The 21,146-nt window shown below is 43.2% G+C and overlaps 1 long non-coding RNA gene across 1 annotated transcript in view; it reads left to right on the top strand.

Moving 5' to 3' along the window:
* The window catches only part of LOC123378298, a 47,673-nt gene that overhangs the window by 19,552 nt on the left and 6,975 nt on the right, over positions 1-21,146 (top strand). The gene's annotated exons all lie outside the window — the stretch shown is intronic.

The following is a 21,146-nucleotide window of genomic DNA, read 5'->3' as shown; positions in this document are numbered from 1 at the left end:
TCAGTTGTGTGCCAAGAACCTCTGTCTCTCTGCCCCTTTCAAGGCCACAGTAACAACTTGCTGGATTCCTGCCTCTAATGCACACAGCTTGCCAACAATGCCCTAGCATCTGGGTTTCAACCAGTTTAAAAGGAACCCTCTTACAGCTGAGCCTGGCTCAGGCTTTGCTAGACGACCCTGTGCCTATGGTAGTAGCCTCCTATTGTTTCCAGCTATCGTGCCATAAAGGAATATTTAACTGCTCCTTCCATTTAATCTGAAATAACGGTCTGTGATTGTCTAATAGATCAAAGACCTGCTTGGTGGCAGCCATTAATACCCTCCAGCATAATAGTAGCATGGTCAGGCTGCTTGAGATTTTTAATATTAAACTATTTCCTACACAGAAAAAGAACAAATCACAGAGCCAAAATCTACTATGGATGAATGTGTATGACTCTCACTGACATCTATAGGAGGTGAACATCTGTAGCCATGGGTAGAGTTTGGCCTACGGTGCCTTGACTTCCCTCTCAAAACACCATCAGAATGGACTCCAAGCTACAATATTTCACTATTTAAGGAAAGAGAATGTGTGTGTGTGTGTGTGTGTGTGTGTGTGTGTGTGTGTGTGTGTGTGTGTGTGTGTGTGTGAGAGAGAGATTATATTTTGGCAAAAAGTAATATCATGCTATGCCTTTTTTCTTAATCAAACTCATTCCTGAGTTCATATTAAACTTTACATTAAGCAGCTGACCTGGCATGTATTCTGCCATCCACCATAAAGAATGTCTGAAATTCCTTAGATGTGAATTTTGGAGTGTGGAACTGGGACTGTGGGGGTTAACCCCTCACTGTGGGCTGACAAAGCCACACCCCCATGGCCCTACTGGGCATGCTCGAAGTGCAACACCAGTATAAGAGGGAGCGGCCTGGCTCAGTCTGGGCTGACTGCCATAGGGGAAGGAGGTGTGCTGCCAGCTCCTGCTGAAAGGTTGCCAGCACTTCATGACTCAGAGGCCAGCCAGCTGACAGTAACCCTCGAACTCCAGATTTTCTGAAAAATTGGGTTGTGGATTTTTCACTTTTGATAGCTGCTGGGGATGATAGTTCAACAGCACTGCTTTGGTCTATAGGTAGCATGCACCCAAAATCTTTGGGACGAGACACTTCATTCAAAGCCCAGCTCTGTAATCTGGAGCTAGTTCAGCTGCTATACCCACTTCTAGTCCAATAATTTTAACAAGAGGCTTGTGGTCTATAACCAGTGTGGAAACTCATGGAAGTTCATCTCGCTAAACCCAGGCTTTTCTGTCTGAGCCCAGCTTTTTGTTTTTTGGAAAAAATGAAAAACCCAAGTGTGACTGGTTGAACCCCGCATCCAGGATGCCACCTGATGTGCTGGAGTCCCACTAGTTCCACCCATTCCACCAGCCTGGGTTTCCTCACCCTGTCCTAGCTGTGCCAGGCCCTCGAGCCTTCTCTAGCGCACACACACACACACAGGTAAGGCCACACCCAGCTGCAAATGGACACAGAGACACTTAGATTAGCTCTGTGCAGGGGGAATCAGCTCAGGAAATGCCCAGCACTCATGTGCACACCTCCTTTGGGGTATAAACCCAAAATAATACTGTCTTGCACTGTATAGAAAGATCTGCAAGCTCATAAAAATTCATCCTCTCCCTCAATGTGGAGAGAGATATATACAGCTTTTTGCCCCCTCCCTCCACCCCCATATTAATTGCACAAACTGGGTTGTGAAATAAACAAGAAATAAGTTTATTAACTGCAAAAGGTAAATTTTAAGTGATTATAAGGGATAGCAAACAGAACAAAGCAGATTACTGAGAAAATAAAACAAAATGCACAAACGAAGCTTAATACACTCAAGAAACAAGTTACAAAATGTAATTTCTCACCCTAAATGCTATTTTAGGCAAGTTGCAGAGTTTCTGTAGCTGAGTTCCAGTTATTTCTCTTTACAGACTGGACCCCTGTCTCAGCCTGGACTCAACCGCTGCCTTTCCCTTCAGGTGTTTTTAGCAATCTTCCTTCTTGGACCAGGAGGCAATGTAGTTGAGTCTTGATCAATTTACTCCCCAGCCTTAAATAGAATTTGCATAAGGTGGGAATCCTTTGTTTCCAGTGAAAAAATACCAGCAGTGTCCAAGGTGGTACTCCATACCAGGTGACATCATCAGATGACCCTGCAGTGTCAAAGCAACATCCCAGGAAGCTTCTCAGGATGGTGGGAGATTAGTATCTCCAAAGTTCTATTGTCCTTCTTAAATGGCTCATTCGGGCTGATTGCCTACTGTCTGGTGAGCGTTCCAAGTACACACACAGTTGTAATTGTTACATAGTCAATATTCCTAACTTCAGATGCAGAAATGATACATGCATATAAATTGGGTAAACACATTCAGTAGCTCACAACCATTTCAATGATACCGCACATGACTCATCTTGCATAAAATATATCTTAATTATGCCATATTAATATAACAATATTTCTATGAAGAATATGGGGTGTAATGCCACACCAACTGATGGGTTTTTTTAGGTGAGATGACTAAACCAGTGCCTGTTGATCCTGTGTTACAGGCTAACCGCAATTGTAATTTGAGCTCAGAGTTTCTACCACCATTGAACATCTCAATGAATTCTTGGTCTCCCTAAATGCCTCGTTAACCAATATTGGTCTGGTCTTGCAAAACTGTGCCATCCTATCACTGGTACAGGCAGCTGAGCCTGCACACTTTTTATCAGACCCAATCGTGGCCCAAACACATCAAAGTACTGTACACCTGATGTTGCCTGGGTATTGGATACGTTCTATACTTGGAATCAGTGCAGACTTAGGTGATTTAACCTATAATGGCTCCAACACTGATAGAATTGACCCCTTTGTCAAAATCAGATTTGGATTATGTTGTTTAACACAACATTCTGCTTATACCTTAATTTTCTGCAAAGCTCAAGTCTCTTTCTTGTGCACACTGGGTAAAATGGCACCATTTTGGCACATCCCTAAGTGAAGGAATGTTGGCGAACCCCTGGGTGAGTGCAGGATGGGGCTGTGCCTTAGAAAGTACAATCCCTTCCCTGGTGCACCGTGGGAATGCACAGCCTGCGCCTTCTGCTGTTGGCTGTGGTTCAGCCATGGCCTTGCGCCTACCTCCCCTCTTTTCTGTGCCCCTCCCGACTCTTGGGATGGGGAGAGCATGGGAACAGACCTTGAACAAGCCTGATTACTGGGACTGTAGTTGTCCCTGACCCTTTGTGGAACGGGGGAGGGGGAGGTGATGGGGAGGAGGGAGTAAGGCTCCTTGTCCCATTCCCCATTTTCCATTCCCCGCCTTCCCCGCCTCCCCCAGTAGCACTCAGAAGGGTCAGGGCCAATCTGGCGCATAGTGTTGGCTCTAAGTGCACTGTTACCAAATTGTGTTTGAGAGAGTCCACATGCAATTTGAGAAACTGCATCCATAGCGTGCAGGCCCATTTTAACTACCCAATGTATTATTTTCTCGGTGCTGACCAGCTATTCCGGTGCTGCCTTTTCCACGTCCTCGTGTTCTTCAGTGAGGTATTTAGTGCTGCCCAATGGCTTTCTCCCTGATCCCTGCAGTGGCGTCCTGTGTACAGGGCATGCTCTTCAGCAAGCTTTCAGAGTCCTCACTACCAACCCATCTAGCTTTTAACAGGAGCACAAATCACTGTTCTGTTTCCATGGATACGCATCTTGCATTGGCTCCCGTTCTCCTCCAAACTGGCCCCATGCTGTTCTCATCAGTGGTTTTTTAACTGTTTACTTCTCAACACTTCAGAAACGTCCCTTTGTCACTTCAGCTCTATGGTCCTGCTCCACAGCCAGCAGAGGGGTGGGGGGTGTCGGTTGTATGAGAGCTCAGGGCTCCTAGCTCAGGACAAACCACAGAAAAGCCTGTCAGAAAACAGCTAGAGAAATGGCCCAGAATGACAAGTCTCCATCTTTCTTTAATTTTCCCAGGTATTCAGACAGTGTTCCCCTGGCTAAGCAATAGCGAAGGCATAGCTGGTAACATTCTGCAATAAAGTTAATTTGGGGACATAAAGTGCCTTTTATGTCCTGAACCCATTTTTAACTCAGATTTCCATCTGACTAGGCTGTTGGGACGCTATCTGGCAAATTCTGTTTGCAGTCACATCAGTGCATATCTGGAGTCACTTTGCTAGTTTCAGTCGGGCTACTCCACATTTGCACTGCTGGAACGGAGAGCGTCATTTGGTCCTGTACTGGGAGAGGTGGATGTTTCCTCTCCTCTGCAGTATGAAGTTCTGGCCCCATTGTAATAAATGGGAATTTTGCTATTGACTTCAGGGGCCCCTGTCTTTTTCTTTGAGTAATTCCATGAGACATAGAATACCACTCCAGGTGTTCAGCACAAAGCTGAAAATGCTATTCATTTTCATCAGAAAAGTCCCCTGCTACACCAATAATGGCTGGGACAGGATTTTCTGGCAACTTTCTGATTTTCCTCTTTTGTGGATGTGGTCCACTGTGATTCCTCTGAGACTAAATCAGGCACCTTTTAAACAATCCCAAGAAATCCTAGCCAGAACACCACTTTACCCATTGTGTGAAGGAGAATCAGGAAGCACTGACTTGGGGTGTCCTCCAATGTTCAGCTTCTATAAAGCCCAAAACACAAACTCCAAAAATGCAGCCTAATCGGTTTAGAATCCAGCAATACAGTAAATGGAGAGGTTCCCCTTGACTTTAGTGGGAGTCGCCCTGCACCCTAGCAGCTTTCAACATGCATTTCTACACGCTCTGTTCTCAGACTAATAAAAATCCAGGGGCTTCCTAGCACATTAGTTGTGACATTATATTAGCATTAGCTTGTCCTACACAGGTCAATCCAATAGGGAAACAGCAGATCATCCAGATTCCCATATAACTTATGTGCATAGACTGTGAAATCATTGACTTTTCAGTTACTGAACTAAACTATAATACGGTGCAAAGAATATGTTTAATATTGTCTTATGGAATCCACCTCCACCATATCATGCTATGGATCATACGTGTCTGAGTTGTTGTTCATGTGGATCTTATTCCGTTTATTTTGTTTAGTTGGCTACTGCTCCGCTGATCAAGTAGATGGGCTCATTACACTACCTAAAGAGTTCAAAACAACTTCGTTCTTTCTAAGCGACTATGAAGAGCTTATTGGTGTGAATAGTGCTAGAGTGCACTTGTTAGTACTTAACCTTTCTTTTGCCTAAAAATCCTCAGTAGAAGGAGTGTGTGAATGTAACCACGCACTTTTAGAGAGAGAGAAAATGCATAATAATATGGTGCCATATAAAGAGTTTGATGAAGGGTCACATTATTCATGAGGCATTGTATGAACTATGCAGGTCAGCCCCCCAAAATATTCACTCAATATGCGAGTTTGCTTTTACGGAGCACTTTTCATCTGGTGGTCTCAGAAGCATTTTACAAAGAGGAGTACATATAATTATTCCCATTTTACAGAGTGGGAGACAGGCAGAGTGACCATGGAAAGTCACCTCCCCAGTGTCAGAGCCAAGAATAGAGCCCTGATCTCCTATGTTCCAGCCCATTCCCCTCTCCATGAGCTACAGTGGCTTCCAGTAAAACCATTGTAGCACACCATTATAAATATATTGTGTACACACATATTTTACAGGGAAAAAAATATGTTACTAAATGTTTCAAAGTCCTTAAATGTATTGGGGGTTATCTTTGCATTCTTCTATCTGTATAGAGCCTTCAAAGAGAGGAAAAATGGAAATATATTAAAACACCTTTGAAATGTACCTGAAATAACTTGGCCATACAAATGGTACAATGTAAGTCTGGTACAATGAAAATGGTACAATGTAAGTTTGATAGGTAGGGCTAGATGCAAGTGCTATAAGTTGCAATGGAAAGGGAATTGCTCCTTTTAAAAAAAGTTCCTGTTTCTAGACCTTGTGATATCAGACCTTAAGTCTGTCACTGTCCAGGACTTAAATGCTAGCCTCAAACTAGTGTATTTTTGAGGGGGAATTTGGGAGAAGAATTCCACATCTGGGGAAAGAAGTATTTCTCTAGCAGGCTGATTAATCTTAAATGGCGGAGGCTATTTCTCCCCTATGAATGATGTGCATGTTTAAAAACTCCTGAAATAAAATGCATACTCTACTCTAAATCAGGGCCGCCCAGAGGATTCCGGGGGCCCGGGGTCTTCAGCGGCGGGGGGCCCTTCCGTTCCGGGACCCGCCGCCAAAGTGCCCCGAAGACCCGCGGCGGGAGCCCCCCGCCGCCGAATTACCGCCGAAGCGGGACCCGCCGCCCGGTCTTCGGCGGTAATTCAGTGGCGGGGGGGGTCCCCGCCGCGGGCCTTTGGGGCACTTCGGCGGCGGGTCCCGGAACAGAAGGGGCCCCCCGCCGCCGAAGACCGGGCTGCGCTTCGGCGGCGGCGGGTCCCGCTTCTCCCCCCCCGCCCGGCCCCGGGTCCCGCTTCTCCCGCCGCCGCCCGGCCCCGGCCGCTGCTTCTCCCCCCGCCCGCCTGCCTGCCTGGCCCCGGCTTCTTCCCCCAGCCCCGGCCCCGGCCCCGGCCCCGGCTTCTCCCCCCCGGCCTCTTACCGAGCGCGTCGCCGGCGGGGCCTGAGCTCCGTCCCGCTCAGAGCCGCGTGGTGAGGGGGCGGGGCTGTGAGCTCCACGCCGAGCGGAGCCGTTGGAGCTCCCAGCCCCGCCCCCTCCCCACGCGGCACTGAGCGGGGCGGGGCTCAGGCCCCGTTGGAGCTCCCAGCCCCGCCCCCTCCCCACGCGGCTCTGAGCGGGGCGGGGCTCAGGCCCCGTTGGAGCTCCCAGCCCCGCCCCCTCCCCACGCGGCTCTGAGCGGGGCGGGGCTCAGGGGCTTGGCCGGAGTCTCGGCGCTTGATGCGCTGAGGCTCCAGGAGAGGGGCGGAGGCAGGAGCCTCCGCTCTTCTCTTGGGGGCCCCTGCGGAGCCCGGGGCCCAGGGCAAATTGCCCCCTTTGCCCTCCCCCTCTGGGCAGCCCTGCTCTAAATGTTACAAGCTAAGAAGGGTTTCAGATTAAGGGGAAGAGCTTCATTTCTCTTTAGCCAATCGTCAGAATGTTGTCTGTCAATAGTAGGGTGACCAGATGTCCAGATTTTATAGGGACAGTCCTGATTTTTGGGTCTTTTTCTTATATAGGCTCCTATTACCCCCCATCCCCTGTCCTGATTTTTCACACTTGCTGTCTGGTCATCCTAGTCAATAGTGCAATCTGGGCCGTGTTTCACTTCAGGTGAAGGTGAAGCAGAACCAGAGCCTCAGCCAGAACAAGCCTGCATAGCTCCATTAATGTCAAACGAGCTATGCCAATTTACACCAGCTGAGGATCTGGCCCTTAGCATCTGCTGAGTGAAGACAGTTTTGATAAGAATCCCCTGCTCCTGTCCCCAAGATGGGAGCTGCCTCTGTTTTGATGCTAATAACATATTCAGTGTGTGTTGGAGAAAACTGAGTCAATTTTTACAACATCAGGCCACTCCAGTAGTTCTTGCGATAGCTGCTTTGCCTGAGGGAGCGTACAGGACAACAGCTGGGAACAAAGTGCTGTCTAAACAACAGGGAAATGGCAATTGAGAGGTACTGTACCAAAGATCAGTAATGCTCCAGAGTGCCCGGGGCCTAAGGAAACCCATTATAAAGCTCAGATAGTATGTCATTTCTACACCCTTCCTTCCCTCTTTTATCTGTATAAAAACAAATAAATTAAGTACAAAAAAAGTTACTGCAACAATAAATTTAAAGAAAGAGTAACATTTTCAAAAGCACCAATGGCCCGGATCCTCAAAGGAATTTAGCTGTCCAATACCCATTGACATCAAGGGTAAAAGTTTCAGAAGCAACCTAAGTATTCATGAGCCTAAATCCCACTTGCTTGCAATGAGAGGTAGGCTCCACGGTTCCGGTTACTTTTGAAAATGGACCTTAGGCTCCTGAGTCACTCAGGCACTTTTGAAAATCTGATCCGTTCTCAGGGTATGTCAAGGTTAAAGTTTGTATAGTAGTCCTGAATTATCCACACTGCATAAATACAGGGACAGAGCCTCAGCTGATGTGAACTGTCAAAGCTCCACTGGCTTCAGTCAGGGCCAGTCCTAGACCAAATGGCACCCCAGGTGAGAAGCGTCTTTGTCACCCCCAACTGCATTTGTTAAACTTTGGAATACCTTATTTTGTATTGCATTTGTAGCCCATTTCACAACTTTGATGGACAAATTGCATGCATGATTTATAAATTTGCACACTAGGATCTGTAAATCTGTATTTATTCATGCCATATATAAGCAAAATGTAGTTCTCAGAAAGTCTGGAAGGTTCCATGAGATTCTACAAAGGTCCAGAGCATTGTAGGAGGTTAGAGAAAAATGAATCCATATACAGAATACCTGGAACATTTTACTTCAAACATTCTATTTTCCCTTTATCACTAACATCAAAAACAGCATCCTAAACCCGGCACCCTCCCCACCCCCCGGCACCCCATGGGGTCACCTGGGTCACCTGCCCCTACATCCAACCCTGGCTTCAGTGGAACTATGACTGTACATCAGCTGAGGATTTGGCCTGTAATGTTTTGATTATGAAGGTGTTAAATGCATGCCGCCTTATCTCTTGGGTTTCCTGATTTATTTATTTTTTAGATTTCTTATTTTTAAATATATACAGCACCCGTCTGACATACCTTCCCTATACAGTTCTCCCCCTATTTACAAACTCAGGAGCAAACAGTCCTCTTTATGAAATCAAAAATTGTTGTGCAATACAATTACTGTCCTCTTTAAGGAAATATCTGTGGAGCTGCTAAACAGCCCAGCCTAATAATACATGGAACATAGTCCTTGGGATTACCTCATGCTGAGTGTCCCTCACAGGAAGTGATTATTTTGGTTGACACTAATAAAGAGTAACTTGTAGAATAAGCACTTTCATGTGATTTCTTCACCTGAAGACAGTGGCTTCCATAGGCATGGGCAAACCTAGATGATGTCCAAAATCAACAATTTTCAGCCAAAAGAGTGACCTTTTCTCAGACTGTGGTTCTGCCAAAGCCAGCCTGCAGTGTCGTTCTCTGCCAAAATTCAATGAGAAACAGAAGTTTCATTGTTTTTCTGTTGCCAAAAAAAAGTAAAAATACTGAGTCATAGTAAATTAGAAATGTTTTCTGGGATGGAATATTAAACACTATAAATATGTTAGCAACAGCTTCAAATATTTCCACTCAGGAACCAGTGACCAAAATTCTGGGAAGTACTTCTTAATTTTAAACTGGACGCTTCTTAGAAAAATGAATCCTGCCTTAACTCACCATATAAACATTTATTTCAAAATATCCCTTAAAGGAGAGTGTATAAAAATGAACCCTACCACCCTGAGGAAGCTGGATGGTTTTGGGAATTCATTCTAGTTTTTAAAAAGCATCACATACACCATTTTAAAAGTGCCTTCCTTTCAAGGCGCTCAAAGCATTTCACATGCATTAGTTAAAACCCAGATGCCATGGGAATGTGCATAATAAAATTACCAAGACAGATAGGTAGGTTCACAACACCTCTGAGAGGCAGCAAGACACTGTTAGGATGAGAAACCCAGGTCTCCTGATTCCCAGGCTTGGTCTACATGGCCAACTTATGCCAGTATAACTATGAACTCAGGGGTGTGGAAATTCACATCCCTAAGTGACATAGTTATATCAACCTAACCCCTGGTGTAAACAGCGCTATGTTGATGGTAAGGCTTCTCCCGTTGACATAGCGACCACCTCTCAGCGAAGCTTGCCTGTCATTGTAGATAGCGTCTTCACTGAACGCTACAGTTGCACCACTGCAGCGCTGTAAGTGTAGACAAGCCCTCAGTCTTCCATTCTAGACCATGCTGCCTCCTTATAATATTTAAAAAATTAAGTGTCCTGCTTCTAAACACAAGCGAACCTATATTATTTGCCCTTGTTTTGTCAAATTCTCGGATTAAGTTTTAGTCAAATGTCCATGGTTAGTTGCTTATGGAGTTTGTATTTTGTGTTCTATTCAATTAAAATCTTTTTTTTTTCAAAGGAGCCTGCAGAGATTAGACAAATTAGTAAGCAGCAGCACTGGTTTAATAATAGAAGAAAGTGATTCATGACTATATTCATGATTAGAGCTCTCTGCTGGTGTTCTGGGGTCATGTTTATTTCAGGATTTCGATTGCCAGTATATGTATGAATTCTAAACATTTTGTAAATTTTGATACAAATTATTATTCATCTGGTAACTCATAAGAGAGATGCATTAGCAGCTGCTCATTAGCTGACATGCTTCATTTGTTATACTCCTGTTTTAAAAGTTTCAGCCATTCAATTCAGAGAGCAGAAACAATAGCATGTGAATTAGGTGACCTGCTACACACCATTGAGGAAAATAAACAAACAAGGGTATTTGCAAAGACAACAGTTTCTGAACAACCCATCAGTTGAGGTGTATATGTATAAGCTGTTTGGTGAATACTCACGATTAACTCATAGAAATCAGGATGAATTTATGCTCAATTCGGATGTTGTTGTTGGCATCCTTTTGTCTGCGAGAGACGGTAGGAATTGGAGCTATGATCAATTCATGAGTAGAAAAAGTGGGATAAATTAGTCTCATCAACCAATAATTCAACTAATTCTGGCAAACAGAGGTATATACGGAAAATATAATCTACTACAAAGATGACTATAACACATCCCTCTTCTTCTCAATAACAAGAGAAGCAAAGAGAGTGAAGAAGGCAACCCTGATCAATAACTCCAATATCGTCGAGACTCTCTGTGACAGCTATGTGGTAAAACAAAACCTCTTGTAGCTCTGCACTAAAAGGAAGGGGAATAAGTATTTAGTGCTTTCCTTGATCTGTATCAAGTGAAAGTACAATCCTTCTTTTCTAATATTTCCAATTGGCTCTGATTTGTAAAGAGTTTTTAACTGGTGTCTTTTTCTTTGAAATTTTCACTTCTGCTCTTGGCTTTTCTTTTTAGCCCTGAGCATATGTTGCATTTTGGTTTTCTTATGTTTCCACATTTATTGTCTTTAAAACTATTGTTGAGCCCAAACTAATGTCAGGGGGAAGGGTCCAGCATCAGGATTAGAGAAACAGAAGCCGATTAACTTGCCAATAAAAGGAAAGGGGATAGATGTGCATGAATTCTCTCCGTCACTTAGCAATAAGCATAGCTGGTCCAGGAAGTGTAAAGAATAATAATCTGTGTGCATGAAGCAAGACATCAGAGGGCAGGGTGGTGCAGTTCAAAGATTTAAAACCAGAGGGTAAAAAATTTTGGGATTTAAAAAAATACCAACGGTTTCTCCAGAAATAACGTTTTGAGTACATAAAAAGAATTAGAATTCCTCAATCTAGATCCAAGTCAGGTCCACACTGGGGTGAGTTTAGATCCAGGTTTTTGCCTTAGGCCTATCTTTGTAAGGCTTAAATAGCTCTTGGCTAACTAGGTGGAAGTGTGCAAACAGTTTGGTATTCAGACACTGAGGGCCAGATTTATTTGGGGTCTGGTAAACCACAGTGCCCGATACATCTGCCAAGAGACCTACCCTGTCATACTAAACAAATTAGGGACCTATTTTCTCATCAATGAATGTGTGTAGTTCATTTCTTGCTTACTGAGAATTACAGTCAGGAATTCAGAGGAACATCTACCTCTATGACACATTACACTGGGAATCACATGAGAAGAAAATCTCTCTTGAGATTACCTTCACTGCCATAGACAATCCTAGCCAGAAAAACCATATAGTCTTCTTTCCTCATTTCATCTAGCTAAACTTGGTTCCAGTCCTAGATAGACAATGGAAGCAAAATAATAAACATATTGATGCCAAAGATAAATGTGAGTTTTAGATTCGGATCTGCACTTCTCCAAAGTTTGTGGTTGTTCAGGTCCAGTGCAATGCATGCAGTTTTAAGAATAGTAGTGAGAGTGTGTGGTGACAGCAGCACCTTTTAGGAAGTGATGCTGGAAGGGTGTAGTTGTAGATGATTATTTTGTTGGTACTTTTTTTACTTGCAGTTGTTCCATTTGGCATCATAGTTAAATGAAAACATGATTCACTGACTGAAATTTGATAACTTCCAGGGTTTGGGTTTGACCTATTATGAAGGTAGAAAAAAGCTGCAAAGTTTGATCAATTTCTAATCCACACAATTCAGAAACTTAAAAAAGGGCTGAGTTTGGTTTTAGAAACTGGAGACTTCTTATTCTTTCAAAACTGGCTCACCCTTGCTTTTGCATACACACAAACTCACATCCCACGTCCTGTTATTTAGATTTTGAATGCTTTCTTTGCTATTCAGCACCAACTGTGCTCAGATGGACTAAACTTTCAGAAAGATGCAAATAGTAACTGCCTGCTACTGCCTCTCGAGGAGGTGGATTAACTACAGTGACATGAGAACCACTCCCGTCAATGTAGAGAGTGTCTACACTGAAGCACTATATTCATGATTAGAGCTCTCTGCTGGTGTTCTGGGGTCATGTTTATTTCAGGATTTCGATTGCCAGTATATGTATGAATTCTAAACATTTTGTAAATTTTGATACAAATTATTATTCATCTGGTAACTCATAAGACAGATGCATTAGAGATGCCTGGGTGATACATTTTTCAAGAGGTGATGCTAAATACCAAATGTCACAGTTACAGGATGAACTGCACTTTAGACTCCTATATAGTCCCTCTAAGACCACCTCTTATGGGACAGGCCTGACTCCCTGTACCTGCTTCTGGGCCGAAGCATGCAGTGCAACAGCTCTGGGACTGAGTGTCTGGGCTGCAGTCCCCGTTTCCCAACCACGGTAACCCAGCTGCATGTGTTACGTGTGAGTCCTTTCACTCCAAGGACCTGTGACCAGCAAGGTGGTTAAAGGGACACAAAAATAGCATCTTCAGACCAAATCATTCTTTATTCATTCCCCCAAAGGTACGAAGCACATAGAGCAAAGGGTAAAAGCATTAAAACGTCTATATGCATGGGTCTTACACTTCGATCTTTCCTTGCTTACTTTCGTAAGGTCCCTGAAACTCCGCTAACTATCATCTCTGTCTGGGAGAAACTGACTGTCCTTGCAGCATGCTGTCTGTCCGCGTGCTCCCTTGCCAGCATGTCAGTTTTCTCTGAGATGCCCTGGGCAGGCTACGGCAACTCACTCACCCCCCTCCTTTTTCTAGGCCCAGGATCCTATAATGATTTGACGTTTCCTTTGATCTCTCTCTCTTCTCAGCCTTGGCAAAATCGGCAAAAGTTGGGCTTGAGGAGTCACCTCTTCATGGCTATAAGCCTGGCTCCTCTTCTCCTTATTATTATTTGTATCACTGTAGCACCTAGGAGCTCTACTCATGCACCAGGACCCCACTGTGCTAGGTGCTGCACAAACATAGAACAAAAAAACACAGTCTCTGCCCCAAAGAGCTTACAATCTAAGTATAAGACAAGAGACAACAGATGGATGCAGACAGACCAACAGGGGGGTTTAGCTTGATAAAGAGATAAATAACAGAAAATGTGCTATCTCAGACCAGGTAGAGATGACTATGTTCTGGAGAGGTTTTGTGGTGGTGTTACAATTACATATTCATATTTTTTTCTTACGTAGTAATGATTGTTTGGGTACAATAGATTAAAGATTGGTTCACAAATGGGCACCACTGTTAAATGGATAAAACATAATGATGGGCAGATACCATGTTTGCAGTCCTTTTATGGGTAAAGTATACTTGTTTCACTGTTGTATTTTGACAGCTATTGCTTAAAAAGTAACCCTCAAATAGTGGGTTTGGGCAGAATCCTGCCCATTGAAGAACCCGGGAACAGATTTTCCTTTGAAAGGCCATAGATCATGCACTTCAAATTACTCAAGTGATAGATAACATTAAAAATGCTACTTTTCATCACATACAATGACTGTAATGTGGCATCCACCAGAAGCTGGAATGTTTTGATGAAGACTAGAGAGACAAGGTGGTAATATCTCTGATTGGACCAACTTCTGTTGGTGAGAAAGACAAGCTTTCGAACTTACACAGAGCTCTTTTTCACATCTGGGAAATCTCTGATGAAGAGTGGCATTTGCCCTATCTTTTGTGATCAAGAGTGGATTTCTACTAGGGACTATACTAGATCTTAGGTGTGGGTGCTCAGGAATAAGATATCCACTGTATGTTATCTGCTGCTTTTCTCAGTTTGATATTATACATTAAAAATGTCAAATGTCTGGTGGTGAGATGTGGGTCAGTCATGACAAACAATGCTGGAGGGAAACTATTACATGCGCTGAGTCCATGGTAAAAGAAGTTAATTACTGCTTCCCCATGAAATTATTGAGAGCCTGACCACAAAGTGATGCAATAGCATTTTCATTAGTTACCATGGTATTCAGTGAGTTACTACATACTTACTGTAAATTAAATAGTAATGGGCAAACATCAAAAGGTTTGACTAAATAGCCTAATGCTGTTTGTTCAAATATACCCAGAGCGTTTTCGTCTGGAAGGCTTATGGGAATAGCCTTTATTCTGTGATTTCCGGTACTTTTGGGGTTTAGTGGCCTAAAACCAGTGATCACAGCTGTGCTTGTGGTATTTTGGTACTTCTTGTGGCTCAGGCTGAAATGAGGAAGTGTGCAGAAGAGCACAGAAGTGAGAACATAAGAACGGCCATACTGGGTCAGACCAAAGGTCCGTCTAGCCCAGTATCCTGTCTTCTGACAGTAGCCAATGCCAGCTGCCCCAGAGGGAATGAACAGAACAGGTAATCATCAATTCTCTGTTGCTCATTCCCAGCTTCTGGCAATCAGAGGCTAGGGACACCATCCCTCCCCATACCGGCTAATAGTCATTGATGGACCTATCCTCCATGGATTTATCTAGTTCTTTTTTGAACCCTGTTATAGTCTTGGCCTTCACAACATCCTCTGGCAAGGAGTTCCACAGATTGTGCGTTGTGTAAAGAAATACTTCCTTTTGTTTGTTTTAAACCTGCTGACTATTAATTTCATTTAGTGACCCCTAGTTCTTGTGTTATGAGAATGAGTAAATAACACTTCTTTATCTACTTTCTCCTCACCAGTCATGGTTTCATAGACCTTTATTATATCCCCCCTTAGTCATCTCTTTTCCAAACCAAAAAGTCCTAATCTTATTAATCTCTCCTCATATGGAAGCCATTCCATACTACTAATCATTTTTGTTGCCCTTTTCTGAACCTTTTCCAATTCCAATATAACTTTTTTGAGATGGGGTGACCACATCTGTATGCAGTATTCAAGATGTGGGCGTACCATGGATTTATATAGAGGCAATACGATATTTTCTGTTTTATTATCTATCCCTTTCCTTGATTCTATCCCTTGATTCACAACATTCTGTTTACTTTTTTGACTGCCACTGCACATTGAGTGATGTTTTCAGAGAACTATCCACAATGACTCCAAGATCTCTTTCTTGAGTGGTAACAGCTAATTTAGACCCCAACATTGTATATGTATAGTTGGGATTATGTTTTCCAGTGTGCATTTATCAACATTGAATTTCATCTGCCATTTTGTTTCACAGTCACTCAGTTTTGAGAGATCCTTTTGTAGCTCTTCGTAGTCTGCCTGGGACTTAACTATCTTGAGTAGTTTTGTATCATCTGCAAATTTTACCACCTCTGTTTACCCCTTTTTCCAGATGATTTATGAATATGTTAAATAGTATTGGGGCCAATAAAGACCCCTGGGGGACACCACTATTTACCACTCTCCATTCTGAAAACTGACCATTTATTCCTATCCCTTGTTTCCTGTCTTTTAACCAGTTACCAATCCATGAGAGGACCTTCCCTCTTATTCCATGACTGCTTACTTTGCGTAAGAGCCTTTGGTGAGGGACCTTGGCAAAGGCTTTATGAAAATCTAAGTACATTATACCCACTGGATCCCCCTTATCCACATGCTTGTTGACCCCCTCAAAGAATTCTAGTAGATTGGTGAGGCATGATTTCCCTTTACAAAAACCGTGTTGACTCTGCCCCAATATATATATACATATATACAGGTAAGGGGCACGATGACAATATATACAGAATTCAGTGTAGTTACACTAGGGATGAGTTAGACTCATTGTCCTGCCCTCTCCAAGGAAAACAGATGCCCATTTTAAACAGCACTTATTGTTAAAGAGGCAGGCATTTATTGAAGCAAGGTAATCACTAATATATGTAGGAAAAACAAAGCTCCACCAGCTCATCTTCCAGATGTGGGGCTGACCTGGGTACACTCTGCAATGATATGTGATGGGAAATATCAGGAAGAGAAACAAAAGAGGCACTAGGGAAACAGAGCAAGCAGAGTGTAATGGTCCAACATGGCATATACTGCACCTTCCTTCCACTTACTCGTCGATTGACTTTGGGGGTGGGGGTGGGGGGCCGTACATTTTGCCCTAAGTGTAAAGACTTCAGCTCTGTACTTATATGCTCAGGGTCAAATCCTGCAGGCCTCACTTCCATTGTTATTAGTGAGGATTACTTGTTGCAGAGAGTGCCCCTCTCTTCAGCAATCGTTCTTTTTCCTGAAGGAGAATCTACTGGGGTTCTCCTGTACGCCTCCCTTTGATGCATGTTCACACATTATTACCCCTGGGGAACTACGGCTACTGCAAAGTACACAGCTTTATTTGTCACTAATGAGATAAGCATCTTGTCCTTTTTGGAAAAGAGTCTCTGATCTCCTCTGCTCCATCTCTGCCCCCCATCAGCTGCCTTACCAGTACCATTAAGTACAATGGGGCTCCTGTTTATATTGTTTTCAATCAGATACAGTGGGACCTTTACTCACTGCTGTATATTGGCTCTGACGTACCTTACTGTCACTTTGAGATGCCCCCAGTCTCCCCTGTGAAAGTACAGACCTAAGCAGCACTAGAGAGTTTGGCATATCAGTGACTCAATCCCCAGCACAAAGAAAGGCCTGTCCTTTAATGCTTCCAACTACTGTGATTCCAGGACCATTCTTTATTTCTTTAGCTTTGTTCTTTGTTGTTGTTTTGTGTTCTGTTTGGGTGTGTTAGAGCCTGGCCTAGTTTTGTGGTACACGTTCTTACTAATAATATGGAGAGACAAGCGTGTGCCATTATTACATAGTTGGGGAAATGGTAATGAAATGTTTTAAATTAAAAGTAAATACATGTTCATGCAAGGTTTATTGTGTATTCTGGGAAAAGGCTAAGCTCTGTTTTAATTTTAGGCAGACTAATTCCCCTGTCCTGACAAACAGCCTGGAGTAATTTGCTGCAGAGATCTCAGTAAACACAGTAACTCAGATTGCCATTATGCAAAAATGGACCCCAGCTTCAGTGTGTTATCTGTCTGCACAACGCTAATGAACCCAGAGCTCCAAGGTATGAAAAAGCTTGTGCTGTAAGGAGAAAGCCAAGAAAAAAAGAGCATTTTTTCCTAATCTACAGACTGTATGATAAGGGCAATTGATCTATGACCCTTGCATGGTGCAGAATTTTGCAGAATCCAAACTATGAGAACTTTTATGACCCAATTTTAAGCAAACCACAAATCTGTATATAGCATTAGAAACCATAATACTGTAAGTCCTTTAAGATTTGACTTTTTATTCACATTGCTCTAGGAAAGTGGTCTGTGGACGACGTAAAATAAATTCTAGTTCTGGCCAGGACCTATGGCAGGGAAGAGTGACAAAAAAATAGAATAAGCATATTCCCCACTGAACACAGGGAAAGCTGGTTATCACTGGAGTGAGCCTGTTCTTCTGGGAGTTTCATTCCAATTTTGTAGGCCCAAGAGGTTTGGAAAGTTCAGGTAAGTATCCCCACTGGGAATGCTCCTCCAAACCTTTCATTCTACCCAACTTGAATGATTCTTGTCTGCTCCCTCCCAAGGAGATTGCTTCTCCCTGATTTTCACTGTCACATTCAGCCCTGAACTCCTTCTATCCCAAAACTTCAACCGCAGTTCAGAAGCCCAACCCAAGTTGGCCACAGCATTGTTCCAATCTTTGGAAAAGGAAAAAACAAATCTAGAAATCTCATTGGGTTCACAGACTGAGGCTGTGGAAGCTATAAGGGCTAACCCACTAAGGCAGCTACAGAGAGGGCCTTTTCCTTCTTTTCACCCTTTCAGGTTTGGGGCTTACTAGAGAAAAGATAACACCTGCAGAAGACCGTTCAAAAGTTGGAGTTTGCCATTGAGCGTGTGCTTTGACCAAGCCATGACTGGAACATGTGCCAAAGGTACAGTATAGAGCCATCTCTATACTCACAAGGTTATCAAACACCTAAAACTGCCCAGTCAATCCTCCTTGATTAGCTGAATGTTCAGACTTTACCCTTTTATATGAGTTGACATCTTGGAATGAAAAATCCAACACACTATTTCATAGAATCTTAGATGATTAGGGTTGGAAGAGACCTCAGGAGATCATCTAGTCCAACCCCCTGTTCAAAGCAGGACAAACACCAACTAAATCATCCCAGCCAGGGCTTTATCAAAACGGGCTTTAAAAACCTCTAAGGATGGAGATTCCACCACCTCCCTAGGTAACCCATTCCAGTGCTTCACTGCCCTCCTAGTGAAAAAGTGTTTCCTAATATCCAACTAGACCTCCTCCACTGCAACTTGAGACCATTACTCTTTGTTTTGTCATCTGCTACCACTGAGAACAGCTGAGCTCCACCCTCTTTGGAACTCCCCGTTCAGGTAGTTGAAGGCTGCTATCAAATCCCCCCTGACTTTTCTTTTCTGCAGACTAAATAAGCCCAGTTCCCTCAGCCTCTCCTCATAAATCATGTGCTCCAGCCCCCTAATCATTTTCTTTGCCCTCGCTGGACTCTCTCCAATCTGTCCACAGCCTTTCTGTAGTGGGGAGCCCAAAACTGGACGCAATTCTATTTGTTTGTCACTATTTGGTGTTGTGGTGTTCTGAATTTTAAAATTAAAAGAAAACACCCATAAAGTCAGTGATACTTTAATATACCCATAAGGGTTGTTCCGCTTGTGGTGTTATGAGGCCCTTTCATTCATGGTTTGGAAGATGCCAGCAATCGCTTACCAAATACCAGGAGCCGCAAATGTTGCCCAAACAGCTCCCTAAAGTATTTTATATGCCCGGAAAATAGAAAGATGGGGAAGGAGCTTCTAAATGAAATATATTGGTGGTTGTTTTCCTTTGTATCCAGTGATGCCCCCCCTGGAAGCTAATGTTTGATAGATACCAATCTGTGGAGATTGAAATGCTTGTCTTGGCAAGTGATGCCAGTTTGATCATGTGTAGGCAGGTCTTGGGGAATCTTGTCCTGAAGAAATACTTTCTTGAGGTGGGCTGGGTTCCTTTGTAAATAGTGGACGTTTGCTGCAAGTCAGTTTGTCTTTAAAGATGCAAGTCACTTGGGAACTGTGAGATGGCAAGCTTCACTGACTTTTTATTATTATTTTCTGCAGTAGCATCCAAGGGCTGCAACTAGGATGGGGGCTCCATTGTGCAAGGTTTTGTACAAACACAAAAATAGACTTCATCCCTGCCCCAGCTGGTCCAAAATGTAATTTAGGATGTTGCGCTGTCTGGAGTGGCTCACAACCAATGTCAAGGCAGACACTCCAAACTCATTGTGTGTTCTATAATTAGATTTCACCAACCCAGTAACAAATGTGAACTCCTGAAGCACTATAACAGTCTTACCATGGAGTCACACACAGTCCCCTGGGGTACTCCAGTCTCTGCCTTACTGATACTTGGTCATCATTCACCAAAGTTCACAAAACATTCAGGTTGTTTCCAGTCCCAAGAGACCAGTCTCTTACCCCAGTTCAATTTGTGCCTCAGATCCCACACAAAAGACAAGACTGGGAGCCAATCCTATAGTAAACTAATTAAGTGTTTATTAACTAGGAAAAAGAAATGAGATTTATTTACAGGTTACAGCAGGTACCATATGTATACAAATGAGTTTCAGTCTATGGTTACAAAAAGTGACAGAGTTGTAGTAATCTGTCAGCAATGAATATCGCTTAGGGCTAACCCAGGTTGACCATGGGGATCACTGCTTCTGTTTTTTAGTTTTACACCTTTGAGAGTCCAAACAGCAAAAGAGAGTGAAAAAAATTCTTGTTTCACTGTTTTATCCCTTTCTTCGAGCATTCAAGCTGATGGGACAGGCTTTCTTGCATGTAGCGCCTTGATGGGTGTAAGAGGGCCATTAACTAAAACTTTGTATCGTGATGTTCCACAATGACCCATTTAGTTTTAATAGTCGGTCTTGAGGGGTGGAGGAACCATTCCTCCATACTAGGTTCACGGGTTCAAAGCAAGCATTTTTACAGTTATAAAGCAAAATTACATATCACCTTACAGCACCAAATACAGACACTACAAGTGAAATCAATGCATGCAGCAACTTACAAGCATTCCACAGAATTTAAATACATTCTTATAAGTCTACTACCTAACCTGAACAATACTAAAATAGAGCTGATTTCCAGCTATGAATTTGTCAGTGCTCAGCTGATGCCTAAAGCCTTGGCAAGAGCTGGCCCCTGGTCTGCCAGCCTCACTTTGGACATTATGCAGTGACTTTTATAAATAACAAAATAACAGAGGGAGGGAAAGGTGCAGGGCAGAAGTAATGAGATCATGTGGTTATACCGTTTTACAACATGTATAGCTTAATGGTTCCAAATCACTTACCAGTGATTTTTTTATCTCTTTAAAAATTCCCTGTCCTCTCTCTCCCCCCCAGAAAATGTGACCTGAGGTTCACTGGCTGCTACTCTTATATAGCTGGCTGGGTTTATATAAACTGTACCCAACTGCCTGTCTACCTAGCATTTATTAGTTTCTTTTTTAAAATATCACTAAACTATCCCTGCAATTCCCTTAGATGATTGGTCTCTGTCCAACTGGAAAATCCCAGGGAACCAATTTAAACCTAATTATAATTAACAGTAATGACAGCTGCATAACGGGGATGGTAATAAGGATGATTTAATGGTGTTCTGTGAAGCTCAGTCTTACTGAGCCAAGTTCTGTCTCTTTCACCAAATCGTCTTTCAACCCC

This window comes from Mauremys mutica, chromosome 10 (assembly GCF_020497125.1).
Source record: "Mauremys mutica isolate MM-2020 ecotype Southern chromosome 10, ASM2049712v1, whole genome shotgun sequence".
Taxonomy (NCBI): domain Eukaryota; kingdom Metazoa; phylum Chordata; order Testudines; family Geoemydidae; genus Mauremys; species Mauremys mutica.
The sequence above is the reverse complement of the archived record's forward strand: the minus strand, read 5'-3'. Positions and strand labels throughout refer to the sequence as shown.